The 17,781-nt window shown below is 45.3% G+C and overlaps 1 protein-coding gene across 12 annotated transcripts in view; it reads right to left on the bottom strand.

Annotated features, from left to right (window-relative positions):
* LOC101803041 (uncharacterized) overlaps positions 1 to 14,394 on the bottom strand; it is a 28,868-nt gene extending 14,474 nt beyond the window's left edge. For 3 of the 12 annotated variants that reach the window (XM_027458519.3, XM_038180188.2, XM_027458517.3), the window contains exons 1-3: positions 14,271 to 14,394; positions 13,225 to 13,435; positions 6,043 to 6,133 (exon numbers count right to left, since the gene is read on the bottom strand). The gene's annotated coding sequence lies outside the window, so the exon portion shown is untranslated. Of the gene's footprint in view, positions 1 to 6,042; positions 6,134 to 10,324; positions 10,371 to 13,224; positions 13,436 to 14,056; positions 14,246 to 14,270 lie in introns of those variants that run through there. The other 9 variants (XM_027458523.3, XM_027458520.3, XM_027458526.3 and 6 more) reach the window with 7 other exon arrangements.
* Between the last annotated feature and the right edge of the window lie 3,387 nt (positions 14,395 to 17,781).

Here is a 17,781-nt window from a genome sequence, read left to right as displayed (position 1 = left end):
TGTTTGCTATGGCAAAACTGCAACCTTCCCTAGCATAATCCATACCCCCAGAAAAAAAAGATAGCAAAGGCTGCTGTCTCATTGGGACAGGAGATTGTACTCAGGGCATCTGCTACCACGTGTTTCAAATTAAATAGCTTTCAACACCACCCAAAAAGAAACCACCCCAGAACTCCGCAGCCAGCAAGCTAATACAGATCAAATACCCTTCTACGTGGGTAGGAGGCAAGCTCATGTTTTTGGGCTCTAAGTACCTAGAGAAGCATTTACTTTGCAGTACAAGTGCTTCATGCTTCCTGATAGATGACATTGGAAGCCAGAAGCAGCACTCCCATGTTAAAACACAGCACGCACACTCAGAACTGCTCTGAGCTGCTATTAAATTGGAAACTCCCAAGTCCGGAGTTAACAGAGACTTAAGAAGGGATTTCAGCCTGAAGGCACAATTAACCAGCTGTTACTTCTCAAACAAATAAAACCACAAATGTGTTAAATGTCTGGTCACTCACCCACCTCCTGGCCCAGCAGAATTTTTACAAGTCAGCAATTTGCTAGCAATATGGGTCAGGTTAAACTGCACTGAAGCTAATAGTTTCAAATGTCATCTTTCACTTCAGATATTTTTGAGAAATCATTATGCTCTTCTGTAGGTTCAGGTAGCTGTAATGCTAATTTTAGGCATTTAGAAACAGAACACCTCTACCTAGAGCACACGGGTCTGCAGATTTGCTCAGAAATTTAAGTCTGCGCATGGTTTTGAGCAGGACCATGCTCAGAAGTGATAGCACCCGACATTAAAGGCATAAGGCAACACCATGGAGAGCTCAGAAAGAGAAGTTCAGACAGCACAGCAATGGTCAGAGTATGGTCCCAGTACAATGACTGAAGGGGAACTTTTGCTCAACACTAGAGGAACTGGGTTTAAGGAGAGCATTTTTGGATCTCTTTTCTCTGATCTTCACACAAATCCTAAAATATGGAGAGTTAAATCAAAAGATTTAATTCAAAACCCAGCCTCCACTGTAAGTTATTTTCGAAAGCAAAACAACTCAAAAACCTCCATCTTTTTAAACTATAAAACTAGTTAAAAGACAAAGGTAGCTTTATGTGGAAGGGCTGCCAGGTGAGATGCAGCAAGAACACATTATCACACATTCCAGGTTATCACAAACCAGTCTGACACAGGGGAGCTTTTCACTGTATATATGTTGACACAAATCAGAGGATTTGTCCCAAAATCTCCAAGCCAGGAAGACATTCATAGCAATAACAAATAAAGGTTGCTGCCCACAGGCCTCACTGCTTTCTGATTTTGATGGCTTAAAAGATGTGGAAATCACCAGACATGGTGGGTGCAGAAGATTAACCACATCTATTTTTCTAAACAACGGGAGAATCAAATTCAATAGCAGCTCTCCTAATCCTTACTGGCCCTCCCTGTGGGAGGTTCCTAGCCAACAAAAGTCTTCTGTAAGCCATACATGAACCTAAACTTCAACCCAACAGTCATCTGAACATACAGGTGATACATACATCCTTCCCTCTCTGTACTCACTGATTTCTGTGGCTGTCCAGGCAGCACTTGTCGAAGTACCAGCCCAACTCAGCACCACCGAGCTGGCTACATGGGCTGGGAGTAAGGCACCCCCAGCTGCTCTGACCCTCTCTGCAGGTTCTCTGCTCTTGGGTGACTCATCTCCTACGTAGCAACTGATGTGCTCACTCACCTCATTCCACATTCCCTCCTTGCAGTTTCAGAGGAACTTAAATAAGTTTTGATTACTGACACCAATTCATTAAGTAAAATAACCTTGGCTTGAGCTCCTTAAAGCTTTCCTAGTACGAGCACCTTTGTATAAAGCGCATTTCATTCAAAGAAAAGGGACTGCACAGGCAGCAGCAAGTTTTTCTGAACCCTTCTGAGCTTGATATAGAAGATCCATCTATGATGCTGCTAACAAGGACCCCAAAACCATTTCACAGAGTGACCTGAGTACCAGGTCTGCTTTATCCTCCCACCTACCCTATTTGATCAAATAAGATACTACCATTATTTTGAAATTTTGCCTCAATAGAGTAGAACTCTGCTTCTAGTAGAGAATGTCCAGTTCCTTTTTTTCCCTCTTCCTCCTTCGTAGAACCAGAGAAGCGGGTCTGATCTTCATAAAAAGAATCACCAAGACAAACACAGTTCAAATTGATTTCATCAACATAGATGCTTTTTATCAACTTATATTCTACAGCAGGAAAATTGCAATTGCAAAACACAGCTGGAAAAGATATGTCTCAAACTGATGGGATCTTTCTCCTAAAGGAACCCACACAGACTTTTGTGTAGCTCTGCTAAGTATTTCAATATGTTACACGTTTCTATCCTTATCCTATGGACTCCTGAAGACTGCCACTGGCTGTTACTTTCTCTCTTCACTTCCAAACACAGACAGACCCAGCAGGCTGAGATATGATACATACCTGAACACAGATTTCAACCAGATTTTCAACACTATTGCATGCCTATTAGAATAACATCCCTTTGAGTAGTACTTTGCCTTTCACTTATTAGAGAGATTTCTGCTCTGAAAAACAAAGCTAAAAGTCCTCTCTCAACTTGGAACACCTTGGCTCAAAACAAAAGAAAGCAGTTAGGCTTACTTCTCCAGTTGCGTCCTACGAGCAGCAGCACAGACTGAATCCATTAGAAACTCTTGGCTATTGATTTTATGCCAAAAATATTCTTATCCTGTGATGAAGGGAACACTGGACTAGAAATGCCAAAAGAATAACAAGAATAGCCCACCACAGTCCAAAAATGAGGTCAGCATACACTAATTATCTGAGTCAAGAGACTGCCCTGGGGGAGGCTGTCCAAGCATTGACAACAAAAACGAGGATAAGGACAAGTCTGTGAAACCCACACTACAAGTAGTAACTCTTATCACTCTCTTCAATACACTGAACAGTGTTTTTTGAAGAATTCAGCTCCAGCCAAATCCAATACAAACCAGTCTGATCCCATCCATAATTCCCCCAAAGGTCAGGAATCAACAGGTGGAACAGGCTGTGATTTAATGAAATCAAACACAAAACGAAAGGCATGTCAAGAATTAAGCAATTCACACTTGAATTAACATGTACTTCCTGCTGACCAAACGCCACCTTTTGTTCCAAATCCATTTTGTTGTAAGAGTCTTCGCAAACCTGGAATGAGAAGAGGCTGTAAATGCTGATGAGTGGGGACACAGGCAACTAACACCAGGGAACAACATTTTTTCAGCCTCCTCCCTCAAAGCAAGTTTAGGATCCTCATAACTATATATCAGACAAGTTCACCACATGGGACAGACAGTCTATCAGCTGGCTGCTGGGGCCTCCACCCACAAACCCACCCTTGCCCTCTTGGCAGCTCTTGCTCCTGTTAAAGGCTGTTTAGCTACGCATGAAGCAGCCCTGAATCACACCAGTAAACCGGGCAGGTTGACAGCCAAGTGCACAAATGAGCTGACACCAGCTCAGATTTCCTTGATTCAGTACAATGTGATTTGTGGTAAACCAAAATCTGCCCCATAAACAACAAAGTCATCCATACAGAAGGACAGGAACCTCAGAGTGATAACATATGCCCTGGCAGAAGGAACAGCTACAGCCATGAAAAGATAAACCCTTCCCAATTGTCAGAACTTTTATCCTGCCGGGTGGGAGGGATGCTTTCACTTACTCTCACAAGCAAGTGAAGGCTTTCTTCCCAATCTGGTAAGGAATTGCTTCAAAAACCTATCATTATTCTTTTAAGATATTATATATGCCAAGACAAAGATAACTGTCTACACCTATGAACTGTATTTGCTTCTTAAATCATCCAAAAACCTTGAAGATTACAGAGGAGACCACAGAAAACTCTGGAGGCATCTTTTAAGCAAACGCATGGATCAGAGGGCCAGCAGTCTTCTTTTCAGGTTCCCTCTCTGCTGTGCGTCAGTTCATTGCAGAACCCTCAATCTCTTCTCAGTATTCGAGGGAAAATGGTCCTGTGTGGAAGGCTGCAGCTGTCTTACTAAGAAGCTGGAAGCAAAACTCCCAGCTTGTTCCTGATGCCAAACCTCACCACCAGAAGGCAAAGAGGCAGAGAAGGTTGGTTCCTTGAGCCTTAACGTATTATTGGGCCAAAGCCCTATGAAGAAAGGTAACAACCAATACCAACTTTTCACCTTTGTCAGCAACTGGAGGGCATCAGGCTTCAGCAGCATGAATCTCACAACTTCCAAGCATGAACAAAGAAGAAACAGAGGGGACACTTCCACTGCCTGTTGGGCAACAGCCCTCAGCTCTTCCAGCTCTCTTCTGTCATTCCAAAGTTAACGTCTGAACAAACAGAAGTCAGCCCTGTGCCCAGCATGCAGAACTCAAACTGTGCTGCAACAAGCTACACTGAGTTCTGACAAAACTTCTTTAAAAGATGTACTTTGGCCTTTCACACAGAATCCTGTCTTTAGGCTTACGTGAAATGAACCAACAGAGCAAATCTTAACATCAGATTTCAACAAGGATCAAACCCTACGAAAACCTGTCAAGGTATAAAAAAAGGTTAGTTTTCTTTCAATGCAGAAAGGACTGGACAACAATCAAACTGGGACACTGAGAAAACCTCTTTGAAACCAGAAGCTGTGACCAAGTTGCACATCCTGTTACATACCATGGCTAGCCTGCACCTAAAGAGAGCAATGACCCTTAGCCATCATCAACAAAATACTTGCATAAGTGGTGCATTTAGCCAAAGCATGAACTAACCTGAAAACTTACCTCAAAGCTTGATGACAAAGCAATCTTGTGAAACTCATCTCTTCCTCCTGTCCACCACCCCCTGTGCCAAACCCTGCTCAGGCAAACACCACTCATGTGCCACGTGAAGTTATTGCAAACCATCTGGGTCAAACACAGACTCCCTTCCTCTCAAACCACAGTTCCCTTTCTGTAAAGGCCAAGCAGCATACCAAAATGCTACTTAAGTACACCCTGAGGGAATTAAATTTGCCTTCAAGAAATTGATTCACCTACAGCACAGGAATTAAGAAGCAATTCAGGTGATATTTATTCTGCTCGTTTAGGAGGTAAATTACAATGTTATATCAGACCCCTTATCATTTGCAAGAAGTACATAAATTATCCTAATGTCAGTAACCATGAATACTTCATAAAGGGCCACAAGAACAGGGGTTCTCCATCAGAGGAGGCTCCACCCCACATTCAGGGTCCTAATTCAGAGCAATGACAGCAGAGACACATGCGAGCTCCAGCAGGGCAGAGAAACACCATCAGCTCTGCCAGCTGTACCTATAGTTAAGTATGCAAGCATCCACAGAAGGATTTAACAAAGCTATTATAACAACTCGTATTCCTGAGAGCTGGTATGGAATGAATAGTCAAGTAACCAGTACTTTTAGCCTTCAGTGCAAGGATCTTCACAAGTGTGGAGAAATTAAATGTTTCCTCTGCCCTAGGAAGAAGTGATCTTCTCCACGAGCTTCTCCACCAAAAAAAAAAAAAAATAATCAAGTTTCTTTCTCACTCAGTTTCTGCAGCATCCAAGCCACTTTACAGGAGCGCACTTATATTTCAATTGCCTGGAATTGTATTGTCAGGTAAATCTGCCTAAGCAGATAACATAGCAGAAAGAGAACCCTACAGAATGAGGATTAGATGTTCACACCTTATTTTTTGTTCTTATGACAGGCATCTCAGAAAGAATTAGGTTTCAAATCTTGCTTACCAAATCCTCTAGCACTGAAAGGCAAAGATAGGAAACTCTTTCCACATACTAATGCCTATAACATCAAAGAAACTGTAACCACTTCAACTGCATGCCCACCATCTAGTCTTTGATTCTTAGAGCTGCTGCACATTTCCTCCATTTCCCTCAGGCAATAACTTTCCTGGAGACAAGAGAAAAAGTTAACCTAGTCATTAACAACAGAGCCCTCGTTCTGCACTGCACCTCTGCAGGGCAAAGATCAGAAGTGAATACAGGACCTTTTTGCAAGTGCTCACCTGTACACAGGACTTCAGCCATTGATGTCTTCAGCAGGAGCAAAGCAGATGTACTAACAACAGGTCAAGGGCATGCAGTGTTTTACTGGAACTGTATAAAGAAATAGAACTGTTAGCTTTAAGCTGGCATTACAAACTCTTTCCAAGCTACAGTAACAAAAGCCATTTATAGGGGCAGAAATACAGTGGTAGAAATAGTTAAGTTTCCTGACAGCATTCATGCTAGTATCTTTTATTTGTGTCTAACAACAGGATTTGTACATTAGTTTGCCAAGATAGAAAGCAAACTGTTTACACTCAGTCCTAACATCTTTGTTCACTCAGTTTCTTCACCTCAACCTTGCTGTCAGGGTGGCAACAGAGGTAATGTACACACACAGGCACATTAAAACCACCTGTGGTCTCCTGCATCACCATCTCTTCCATGTCTAATAGATTACTACAATAAATATGCGCATGAATTTTGTTTCACAAATTCTCTCCTTCATCCAGATATCCTTTACAAAGATGAATCATTGCCATTGGACACATGAAATATGTTCACTGGATGGCATTCACTGTATGTTGAGCAGCAGCAACTGTAAACGTGAATGCTTGAGTGCACTGTGGGATATACCTCATGAATCACAATTTTGGAGCACATACTTCAAATCCAGAAGGAACCTCTGCTGATTTCAATACTGCTCTGCAAATAAATGGATTTGCCCCAAGACATGCAACAAGCTAAGAGCTCATTTAGCACAAGGATTTGCAGTTCTCAGTCAGCTCCCAGAGGACCACTTACTTGCCCACTCCACAGTTTGCATTACATCTGTTTCCAGTTTCAGAGGGGTCAGAGACCAAGCGTAGAACACACAACACAGAAAGAACAGCTTGCTAACAGTATTGAAACCTGCAGCTGCAAGGCAGAGGAAAAACAACCCGCCCCCCCGCCAGGCGTTTTTGATTTTATTCTAAAACTCTTTCATTCAGCTATTCCTTCTGAGGATGGTGTTGTGGATGAAACTATACACCTCACTCATATGAGAGAAGCAGTTATGTATTTATTAACGTGTTGCAATCTAACAAAGCTTAATTGTAAATAAGACAGCGACTTAAGATTCAAGACTGCAAAATGCACTTGATTAAGAGGTAAGGAGCCTCCGTGTGGCTGTATCCACTCCTAGCCCCAGGCTTGTTCGATGGTTTATGTTTAAGGATTAGATGTGCACAAACAAAGATATAATCTTACCGAAGCCTGCAAAGTTTAGCAAGCTATTAATCACTAACCAAGGATCTGTTGTGGTAAGGAATCTAGCAAGGAGTAAGGGATGCAGCAAGCTTAACCTGAGAGGCATCCCTACGCAAGAGGAGATCCTGTCATGCAACCAGATGCCACGCAGAAATGCTCCAAGGGCTCTTGGCCTGCTCACTATTTATGGGGTAAAAAGAGTTCCTTTATTAAAGCCTCTTCAGGTCCAAGAGTGACAGAAACACACATGAAGATTCACATTAATTACTGTGAAATCCTAGTGACAACATCATTTTCATAGATCAGCTGGGACAGTTTTAGAAACAAGAGAACAGACATAACCTTAGAGAAAATTAGTCTCAGAAGGAAAAACCCTGATCAGCACAGCTGAGACAAGCATTACAAAGTTTACAGCAACACTTTCTGTTTATTAACAATCAGACTAGCATCCAGAAGAGTGTTTGTAGAGATTTAGGAAGTAAATGGGGATGCTCTTTGCTCTGACACTGGGAATTTGACCTTATCACTGGATGCTTCTCAACCATCAGACACTCCCATCCTTAACTTGCTCAGTAAGTCTCCTGTTCGTTGTTTGGGGGAAGAAAGAAAGTTTATTCCATGACATTTTCCAACACGCTCTCCTTTTTGATTAGATATAGGAACTGAAGGGCAAACACTCCCTTCAGTGTAACTTCTGTCAGAGGGGGAAGGTGTTTAACTCTTCCAGCAAAAGGATAAGCTGATGATGTCAACAGTTTGCACACAGCTTTGCTGACACACATACAGCAGCTTAACCTTTGTAACACCTATCAGTCCGTAATGCAACAGGGCATCGGTTCAAAAGAACACAGTGGAGGTAAGACTGACCAAGCCTCCCTTATCTCACTGGGAGAAACAGGAGGCATGAGAAGACTGAACAGTCTCCTGTTGATCCTATAGCTGGAAGCAGTCAGAGCTGGAAATGAAAATCAATCCTGTCTCTTCACATCCAGCTTAGTGCCTGGGTCTACTTTTCGTATGGGAGCATATACAAACAAAATGTCATTAAGGGCATTGCAGGAATGAGCAGAAAAACCTGCCGCAGGGTTCATATTTTCTGAAGAGAGGGAAAGGAAGTTTTCTTATAATGTTTTTTACATACTTACACACATAAAAAATAGTCAAGAGTTAGATTCAGAAGAAAATGTATTCTTCCTTTCCTCATTTCTCAGTGTAAACAGGTAACACAAATGCATTACACAGTCTCCTTTCCAATTAATGGCTTACTTGATTTTAAATAGATCCCCTGTATTTCCCTTCAATCTGTTTGCATTCATAGCATTAAGTCCTTTATTGCCTGTTCTTCAGCGTATTCCCAGTTCACAAATCGGTACAAATTTTGTCCTAGCTTATTTGGACACAGTTCCTGCTAACTTCAACCAATTCTCCCTCTCCTAATGGACTTGTTCCACACCAGTTTCAGATCCGTCCAGATGGCATGAAAAAAAATCATTTTGAGGGTAGAAACCTACCAGGCTAACACTTAACTATGACTTGCTGTCAGAAGTTTTGGGGCCTTTAGGGGAAGCAAAAGCTAAAAAAAGCCTGGATACAGAAGGACTACAGCTGAAAGCTCAGAAGAAAAAAAAAGCATGAAGAATTACTGTATGCAGCCAGAGCCATATCCCTGAGACTGTCAAAGCATTTGCACAAAGAGATAGATGAGCAGAGAGGTTTATCCTGCTTTTTAATACAGAGAAGCCAGACAAAGAAAGATAGAGAAGAAGACCCACCAAAAGAACATGCTTAATCCTATTAAAATTAATGAGATTTCAGCCTGGTCTCCACATACAAGTTGTATTGGGAGTTTAACTTAAGTGGATTTAAACACAGATTTAGTTAAAGTGGTGCAAATTCTCCCTATGCTCAATAAACAAACCCAGCACAAATATACACGCAAAATTCAAAGAGAATATTCATTCATTTCACCAAATTGTTTTTCTCCCTCCATTTTTTTAAAAAGGCAAACTTAAAACTTTTGCACCTCCTCTGTCTGAAGTGCATGCTCAAGTGTTTTGCTGAACTACTGCATAAAACAGTTGTCCAGGCTGAGCACCAATTCTGCTGGCGCTTAGGGAAGGCAACCCCAATGATCTTTTCCTCCATTTCCTCCTCTCCACTGGTGCAAGGATGCCTCTCCTACCTACCCAGCAAGGCAAACGTTTGTGGTTGTGCTTTGTACTACACAGCAATCTACCTAAAGGACTCAGCAAGGCCTACAGCCCAAGTCTGCCTGCATGCACATAGAGATAGCCCCGATCCTAAATAAGTTAAAGCGGACGCAGGCCTATCTGGACAGCTAGGGAACGAAGGAAGGATTTTGCTGCAACGATGAAGTGACTTGATTTGCTCAGCTCATCAGCACAAGGACCGAGCTGAGAATCCACACTGCTGGTGCTCGGCCCTCAGTTCCTTCCTTCATACCACCTTTTCCTACAAGAAAAATTAACAAGTGCCCCAATGTGCTCTCCAAACAGTTGGCAAGTTATCATTTGAACTTGGAGGAAAGGACATGATGGAAAATCCGGGCTTGGGCTGTCCTTTGTCACAGGGACAGCACATTACGTGAAGCGAGATGAGCTCTCCCACCACAGCAAGGCAGTCCCTGCAGAGGCAGCTGGAGGATCCTGTTCCAGCCCTGTCCCATCTGATGACATGCAGCAGCTCGGTGTCACCACAGAGACACCCCCGCTCCTCAGTGCTGGAATTCAAGATCTGATCCTGGAGGCAAAGCCCACAACAGCAGAGAAAAAACAAAGGTAGTGGAAGACTGCCAGAAGCATTGGCACCTACGCTGACTGACATTCAAAACTGACTGCAGGAAACCTCACTTCAGTGAGGATCAGGGTAACCACACGGCAGAGCCATCAGCTACATGCAGGGTTTCCACAAATAAGCCTACAGACCTGAAGCAACAAGGAATCCAGACAGCACAGGCAGCTAAGCGTTCACCCCTCTCTCCACACCAGCGAGGCAAGCGGGTGGTTTCACTGAGCTGTAAAACCCACTTACTTCCACAGTTCTTGTCGCTTGCTCGTGTCGGTAGAGCCTGGATTATCTGTTCACAGGAACATGCAGTAATGGAAAGAAGGAAAAGAGAGGAGTGTTTTGAAAACAGATATTTTGTTCTAACCCAACCCACTGTGCCACCAAGCAACAGCACCGAAGGGGCTGGGAGCAGAGACTCAGAAACCTGAAGTCGCAGCATTGCACTGGGAAGGCATGTTCTGGCTAGTGAAAGGCATGCCGATGACACAGCCAAGACCTGAGGTCGTAACTTCACAAATCGAAGAACAAATCACCCTAAAACCCTCACACCCCTGCAAGAGGGGGATCCTGCACCACGCTACAAGGAGACAGCTCCCAATCCGGGAAAGGACAACCTACTGCAGGCACCCTGGGGCCTTACCTCTGTGACAGCCTTCTTGGATTGCCAGCAGCAAGTGCTAGGGGAACCGTGAATGACATTTCCAAAGCACACTTCAGCTTCTGCCTGCATTCATTTTCAGCATCACTACTGTCCCTGCAGCTCCAGCAACATCCTTACACCCCAGCTGTCAAACTCGCCAGATTCACAAGTTCCATGAATTTCTGAGTGGAATTCACAGAGAAGGAATGAATGCTTGCAGACTGCATGCAGGCCAGAATGGGCTAAAGGAATGCAGCAGTTTATTTCAGAGGACTTCTTGGCTTCCCATTCAACAAGGTCAACAGCTCTTTGGGAGTAATTCAAGATCCAAATGTACTGGATTACATTGACAGTACAGGTATGACAAAGGGTTACACCTTGAGGACAGGCTGGAAGCCAGGAAGGGAAGCAACTTCACTAAGCTAAGAGCGCACAGCATCAGAAGGCATCCAGCAGTAGTACAATGCTCTCCCAGTCCTTCAGCTGGTGAGTCAGTGTCCCATCTCAGCACCAGAAGACAAAGCATGCTGGCTGCTCAGTCCTGGCAGCCTGGCTAAAAGACATGAACATCAACGTTTGCCCCCACACACTACCCACACAGTATTGAGTCAGATTGCTCCAACAGAATTACCTCCCTTTGACTCCATTTTTGTGGTTTAGAGAGTCACAGATCTGAAGGGTAGGAGGGAAAAAAATATAATAAAAAAGCCACAAAGATCCCCCAGTTTTGCTTCCTGTGCAGCATAAGCCATGGAATTTCATCCAGTAACTCCCCTGCCGAGGGGAGTTATCTCACCTACCACATAAATGAACCTTGCACCAGCTACGTGTTAATAGCACGAACATCTTTCAGAAAGGCATCTGATCTTGATTTAAGCACTTCAAAGGACAAACAGTCAGCTGGTGTGGATTGCCACTGCTCTGCAAGGCAGCTGTAACAATTCACTGCAGCTGAGGATCTGCACGCAAGCACTGGTGAATTGTCTGCTTTTTCCTTCAGCTTCCCTATTGCATAATTGTTCTTGCTATTAGGAGCGTGTATCAAATGTAAAGTACCAATTAAAGGGGAAGGATAAATTAAAACAGACACGAGCAGTGCCTGAACATGCGTACGTGTGGGGTCCAGCTCCGAGAGCAGGCCTCCAAGCCAGAAACAGGTCAGAGCAGAAGGATGTGAGCGTGGCTGTTCCCCACACCCACGCAGGCAATGTCAAAGATCTCCGTATGTAGATCAGGACCGGGAAAGAAACACGTGCAAGACACCCACCCACTGATGCAACTGCTCTGAACAGCGCAGCACCACTCCAAGCCTAGAGCACACATCAACCAGGAAGAAGCAGCAACGACAACGCACATGCTCCTCTGGTTTGTGAGTGCACAGCCGAGTAACAAGTTCATTCCTCCTGCTTCCTCATCATTTTTCACTTCAGCATGCTGGCATAAACTCTGGCTGGACCTGCTTTATGGTGCTTTCAATTTATGAAACTGTGGTTCAAGCATGGATAACACTACCCAGAACACATGCTAGGTTAATGCTACGCGTTAAAGCGCAGGCAGCTGTCAGTGGAAGCATGCACTAAAAGCCTCATGGAGAAAAGTTTTAACCAAGTCTTAAAAAAAACAAACAAAAAAAAAAACAAAGCAAGAGACAAGAAACTCGACTCAAATCAATTCTGCACAGTTTTTTCAGGCAAAGTTTTGGATGTTTCCAGCACACACTGCTTAAAACAAACATCTCCATTCCTTAACATCCCTGCAACATTGTCCCTTGAAAATTTAGTCAGTCACATACCCTGAAAAGTCAGCTACTACATTTAAACAGGCACCTACCCTGTAATCCAGGGTATGCAGCCAGAGCCTTTAAGTACATTATCAGGCCTTCAGCACGAGCATTTTTCATCACTGAAGCTTGAAATTTTGCTTGCAAATTACTTCCGTTGCCTCTGAAAAGTCTGCACCAGGAGACTCCATTTAGGAGGCTGAGGCTGCAGGTTGCCCAGAGGTTCCAATTAGAATTTCAATAGCAGATAGCCAGATGCAAGGCCTGTTTTCTGGCAGATGGTTTTATAAACCCAACAGGGAATTTACAGCTAAAACAAGAAAATAAAGATGTCTGCAGCTACACAGTCAGAGGCACATAGTCCAAACTTTTCCCCAAGAAAGTACAAAAAAGGACACATGCATATACAAGCATATAAAGTATTTAAACTAGAACCAAGCAGCAAACATGCACAGCAAGCACATTAACCTGTTATAGACACGAAAGATAATAAAAATGAACAGATCCCTTCTAAATTACCCGTTGCCATGTAATAGACTGCATTAACATATACAGTAGTGGATGATTATGATAGGTAAGTAAGATTAATAAATAAATGTATGCACTTTTGAGAGAGAGAGAGACATCAACATGCATCTTAGAGCCTAGTTTTCAAAGCTACTGATCAGCCACAACCCCTTAGAGGCCTAAAGGGCACCAAGTACTCAGAATCAGGGAGTTCACCTCAATCAGCAAGGTCGCAGATTAGCTCCAGGCAGGGAGGGTCAGCATTCCTATAGTGGCTCCTTAGGCAAGCAGTCGGTTAACTCACTTTATCGGGAAGCCGGAGTGCTGTCGCATGACCAAGTCTGGCAGGGATTCATTCAGCTAACACGCTGGATGCCAAGGCACCTTACTCAATAGGATCCTGACACAGGATTTTTCGTTGCCAGTCCTACAAGACAAAGTTTGGAGACAGAGAGAGGCGAGTTAAGGGATTCACTAAACCCACCAGGACAAGAACCACTGGAACAGGATGTCCCTGGCAGATGCTGCATTTAAGAGCCTGGTCAAAGAACAGGATTTGTTCTTACTGTCTCGTGGCATCATGCTAACACTGCCCAGGGCACAGTTAAACCTAATGAAAACATTTCCTTGGGGTAAGCGATGGGGCACAGGATGAAAAACACTTCATTCCTCCACGCGGAGCGGGATGCCACTCACACAGGCAATCTGTATTCCGTGCAGCCTCTCTCACTTACCCAGACACCAGACTTTCTGTGCGTGTCTGCGGCACCACCAGGAAGCGCCCCAGACCCCGGATCTTTGAAAGGGCCCCGAGGGAAATAGAAGGAGCTGCGGGGAGCCCTGGGGTGCAGTCAGGGTTATTAACCACGCTGCCAACACGGGGCTCCTCCCTCCCCACCACTTCAGCGCTGCACAGCTCAGGACCCCAGCCCCACGACAGACACCCTGCCGCGAAGCCCACCGGACACCCCGCGGGCACCGGGGGGGCTGTTCCCAACCCCACCCCCCAATAAAGGGGCCTATTGGGGATCACGGCGGGGCTGCTCACCTCCCGCTGCGGGGCGTGCAGCGGCACCGGGTGCTCCCCGTTACCCCCCGGAGCTGGGAACGGGACCGGGACAAGGGCTGGGGGGGGCCGGGACCGGGAGGGGAGGGAGAGGAGAGGGGAACCGGGACCGGGAGAAGCGAGACGGGGGAGAAGCGGTGGCGGTAGGGCTGCCCGCCCCCTCGCGGTGCCCCCCCGCCCGCAGCGTGCCGCTTACCCCGGCGCAGGCGGCGGCCGCACGCCCGGTACCGGCGCGGCCCCCGCGGGGCAGGAGCGGAACCGGGCGGCGCCGCGCCCCGCCACGTGCCGCCGCCGCGCCCCGCCCCTCCCGCCCATCGCCGCTCCCCGCCCCTCCCGCCCATCGCCGCTCCCCATTGGTCCGTCCGTGCTTAGCCCCGCCTCCCCGCTCATACGCCACGCCCCACCGGGCACGCCCCCATCCTCTCCGGTCACCCCGGAAACGGCGAGGGGAGGGCGGAAATGGCGTTGCGCGGGGCTGGGCCCAGTGGAGGGTGGAGGGGCCTGGAGGAGGGGGTTGTTTCCCTCCGCCCTCTGCGTGAGCGTCCTTTCGCCTCCCCCCCGGCTCCAGTTTGCGCACGGGGCAGGGCCACAAATGCCCCTTTGCTGTCAACACGCGTAAATTACCCCAAATGTGCACCGCGCGTTGAGATCTGTCTGTTTTCTGGGGGTCAGGCTCGTGCCCCGGCCGGCTCTCGGCTGAGGAGGGGCAGCTTTGTGCCACAGCATGAAAACTCCTGCTGCATCTGGGGGCTGCCGCAGGAGCGTCTTTGGGTACACCAAATTCATTACCAATGCGTTCTCCCCACGTTTTCTGCAAGCAAGCGTCACAGGAGGCTTTGTGTTGAGTAAAGGAAGGGCGGCTGGGCTGGTTGTCCACAACTGTCCCTGAAAGGAAAAACTAGATAGAAAAAGGCTGGGGCTGACAGCTCAGTAACACACACCCTGCAATAATAAATGGTTATTTTGCCGTTTTTGGTGTTTCTGTCAACGCCAAAGGTTTGCACAGCACCAGTCTGCAGCTGCTTTGGTGTGTTATCAGGGCAAACCCTAGCAGCAGTGGGACTTCGGAGCGTTTCTGCACTGCAGCGTGTACCGGTACGGATGGATACGTACCTAATAGGTGTGTCAGAGCAGCATTCTGCAACGTGCAGCCAGCTCCACAAAACGACAGAAGGAGCAGAACTTCTTCAAGCCATGAGCACCCATTTTAGATCAAGCACACATTCAGCACCTTTGGGTTGCTTCCAGATGGCCCAGAGAAGAGCCTTCAGAAAAAAAAAAAAAAAGTGCAGGTGACAGCATTGTGTATACAGGCACAGTCCATATTGTGAGATGCTTTATATAGTGATTGTGACATTGAACAGGTGAAACAGGAGCTTTTGCTACCTCAAGTAGGATCTCAGCTGCTACTGCTCATCTGGCCATAGATGAAAGCGATGCTGAAATCATTCACACATGCTGATGTAATTTTAGAACGCAGAAATTTGCTTTTAGAAATGAGTGATGAGGAGGAGGAATTTATACCCTAGTCCATCAGATAATTAAAAGTAGACAAAATGCAGAGCCAGACAGAGCTCCACATTAAGGACTCAATTTAAAGCGTGTCTGCCTGCATCTGTTGTGTAGATGTATCATCCCATCTTTCATGTAAGATACTGACATCTACTGAAATGCTCCCTCCCCTCCTTTCCAGAGAAGGAGAAAGGGAGGAAGAACCTCTGCTATTCAGGGGAATTAGAAGAGACGGTTGAAAACAGGGGGAAGGACTGTGTGCTGTAGAAAAAGATTGTCTGACAGGCCCAAGTGCAAAGATGGAGCAAATAATGTGAAGCAGGAGGGCTCACACCCCTTGGGTTAGCATGGTGGGGAACTAGCACATTTCTGAAACAGTCTCAGGAGAAAAAAAATAAATGAAAATGCACATGGAGAAGCCCAGATGTGGAATGGGAAAATAAAGGTACTACAGTAAAGCCATAATCACCTAAACAAAGAGAACGTGATGTCATGAACATGCCCTGCTCATCTCTCTCCCTGTGATGCACGGGGAATGTCTGCTGTTCGGGCTCCCAGAGGACATCGTTTTGAAAGGTGTTTAAAGATCTTTGCAACTTTACACGCCTTGTGTGAAAAGCTGGGGTGCTAAGACATGCAGGCAATACGAGGTTTTCATAGAATATAAATGAGGTCTAAGCCACTGTTTATCTTTCAGTTGGTTTGTATTTATTCGAGGCTGTTGGGAGAGTAGAGATTATGGGATGTAATGAAATGGCATCAAAGGGGATTGGGCTGGAGGTGCAGTAAAGGAGATTTTCGGATATTAGTTTAAGTAGAAGTGGCTCCAGTATAGCCGAGCTATGTTCCAGACATTAACCCATGCAGGGTTTTGTGCTGACAGCTAGCAAACAAAAGGCAGGTCTGTGTTTAAAAAATAAAGTCTCATTTCCAGAACAGATGGTGGGTGGGATAGCAAATATTTGCTCTTTTGGACTGCTCAGATAAACGTAGCCAGTTGAGGCAATGCAAATAGTCCTTCATCTCTTTCTATGTCTAAGGAGTGGAACTACATCCCTTCAAGCAGGTGGAAGGTTGAACCTTCCTACCCTACACTGTAAAGTCCCTTTTAGAGCAGTGCCAAGACAGGCCCATGGTCTGCTGGGGGAGAGTAGTCCCTCTAGAGGCACAGGGATCATCCTTCCAACTCTTTGTGTGGCTCCTGCACCAGAGTTTAACTTGCGCTATATTCACTTCTGGTATAACTCCAATCAAATTAAGCCAACAACCTATTTAGCCTGTTATCATATTTTTTTTCTTTCCTTTTTTTTTTTTTTTCTTCCCTTCCTGTAGCCATCTTTTCACAGAGGACATGCCTCTGCCAACTCTCAAGCTGCAATTAGGGAAGAGTCTGGATAGAACTGTTGACAATATGTTTGCAGAGTACTAAATACCATTGACTATGATCAGTAAATATTTACACTTGGAGAAAGAGATTTGCTCTTTGCATAGTTTGCATGTTGGCATCTGCTAGGCTGAATAAATTACTAATAAAAATTACATTGTGGGGAAAAAAAAATGCCCATGCTGGTTCTTTGGAGCTATTTTATTAAAATCAATTAAATGATAAGGAAATGCATTCCTTGAGAATTACTCTTTCCAAAATTTCGATGTTGGAATATGCCCTATTGCACCAAAGAACTGAGGCAGCACACTCTTGGAGGAGTGTGCATTTTCCTAGTGAGGAACCCTGGGCTGACACAAAGGCCATTTTAGTTGGGGAAGGAGAGCCCGTGTTCTCCATCAGGACTAGTGCCTGCAGCCAACTGTAGAATAGCTGCTCATTTTGGCATGACAGTTTTGAAGGAATTTGGCCACAGGTCCTTTCTGGTCTTGCATTTTGTACAGCTCTGAATTCAGTCCCACCGAATTGTGAGTCTTGGTAGACCTTGCAATTATGAGTCTTTTCTCAACCTTCTAGCTTCCTCAATCAAGACAATGCATAAGGATCTTGACTATCATTTTAAAATGGGTTTGGTGTATGCAAGGAAATGTGGAACACATGTCCCTAGAAGTAGAAATGCAGATAAGCAAATCTCAATTTCAGAGAGCTAAACTCCCCATATCAGCGTACAGGGTATTCCATCTACTGACAGTAGTCACCTAAAGTCAAATTTCATACTTAAAATTCCAAGTGCTCTTCATAAACTTATTTT

Source organism: Anas platyrhynchos, chromosome 5 (assembly GCF_047663525.1).
Source record: "Anas platyrhynchos isolate ZD024472 breed Pekin duck chromosome 5, IASCAAS_PekinDuck_T2T, whole genome shotgun sequence".
Lineage (NCBI taxonomy): Eukaryota > Metazoa > Chordata > Aves > Anseriformes > Anatidae > Anas > Anas platyrhynchos.
This window is presented reverse-complemented; position numbering and strand designations above follow the sequence as displayed.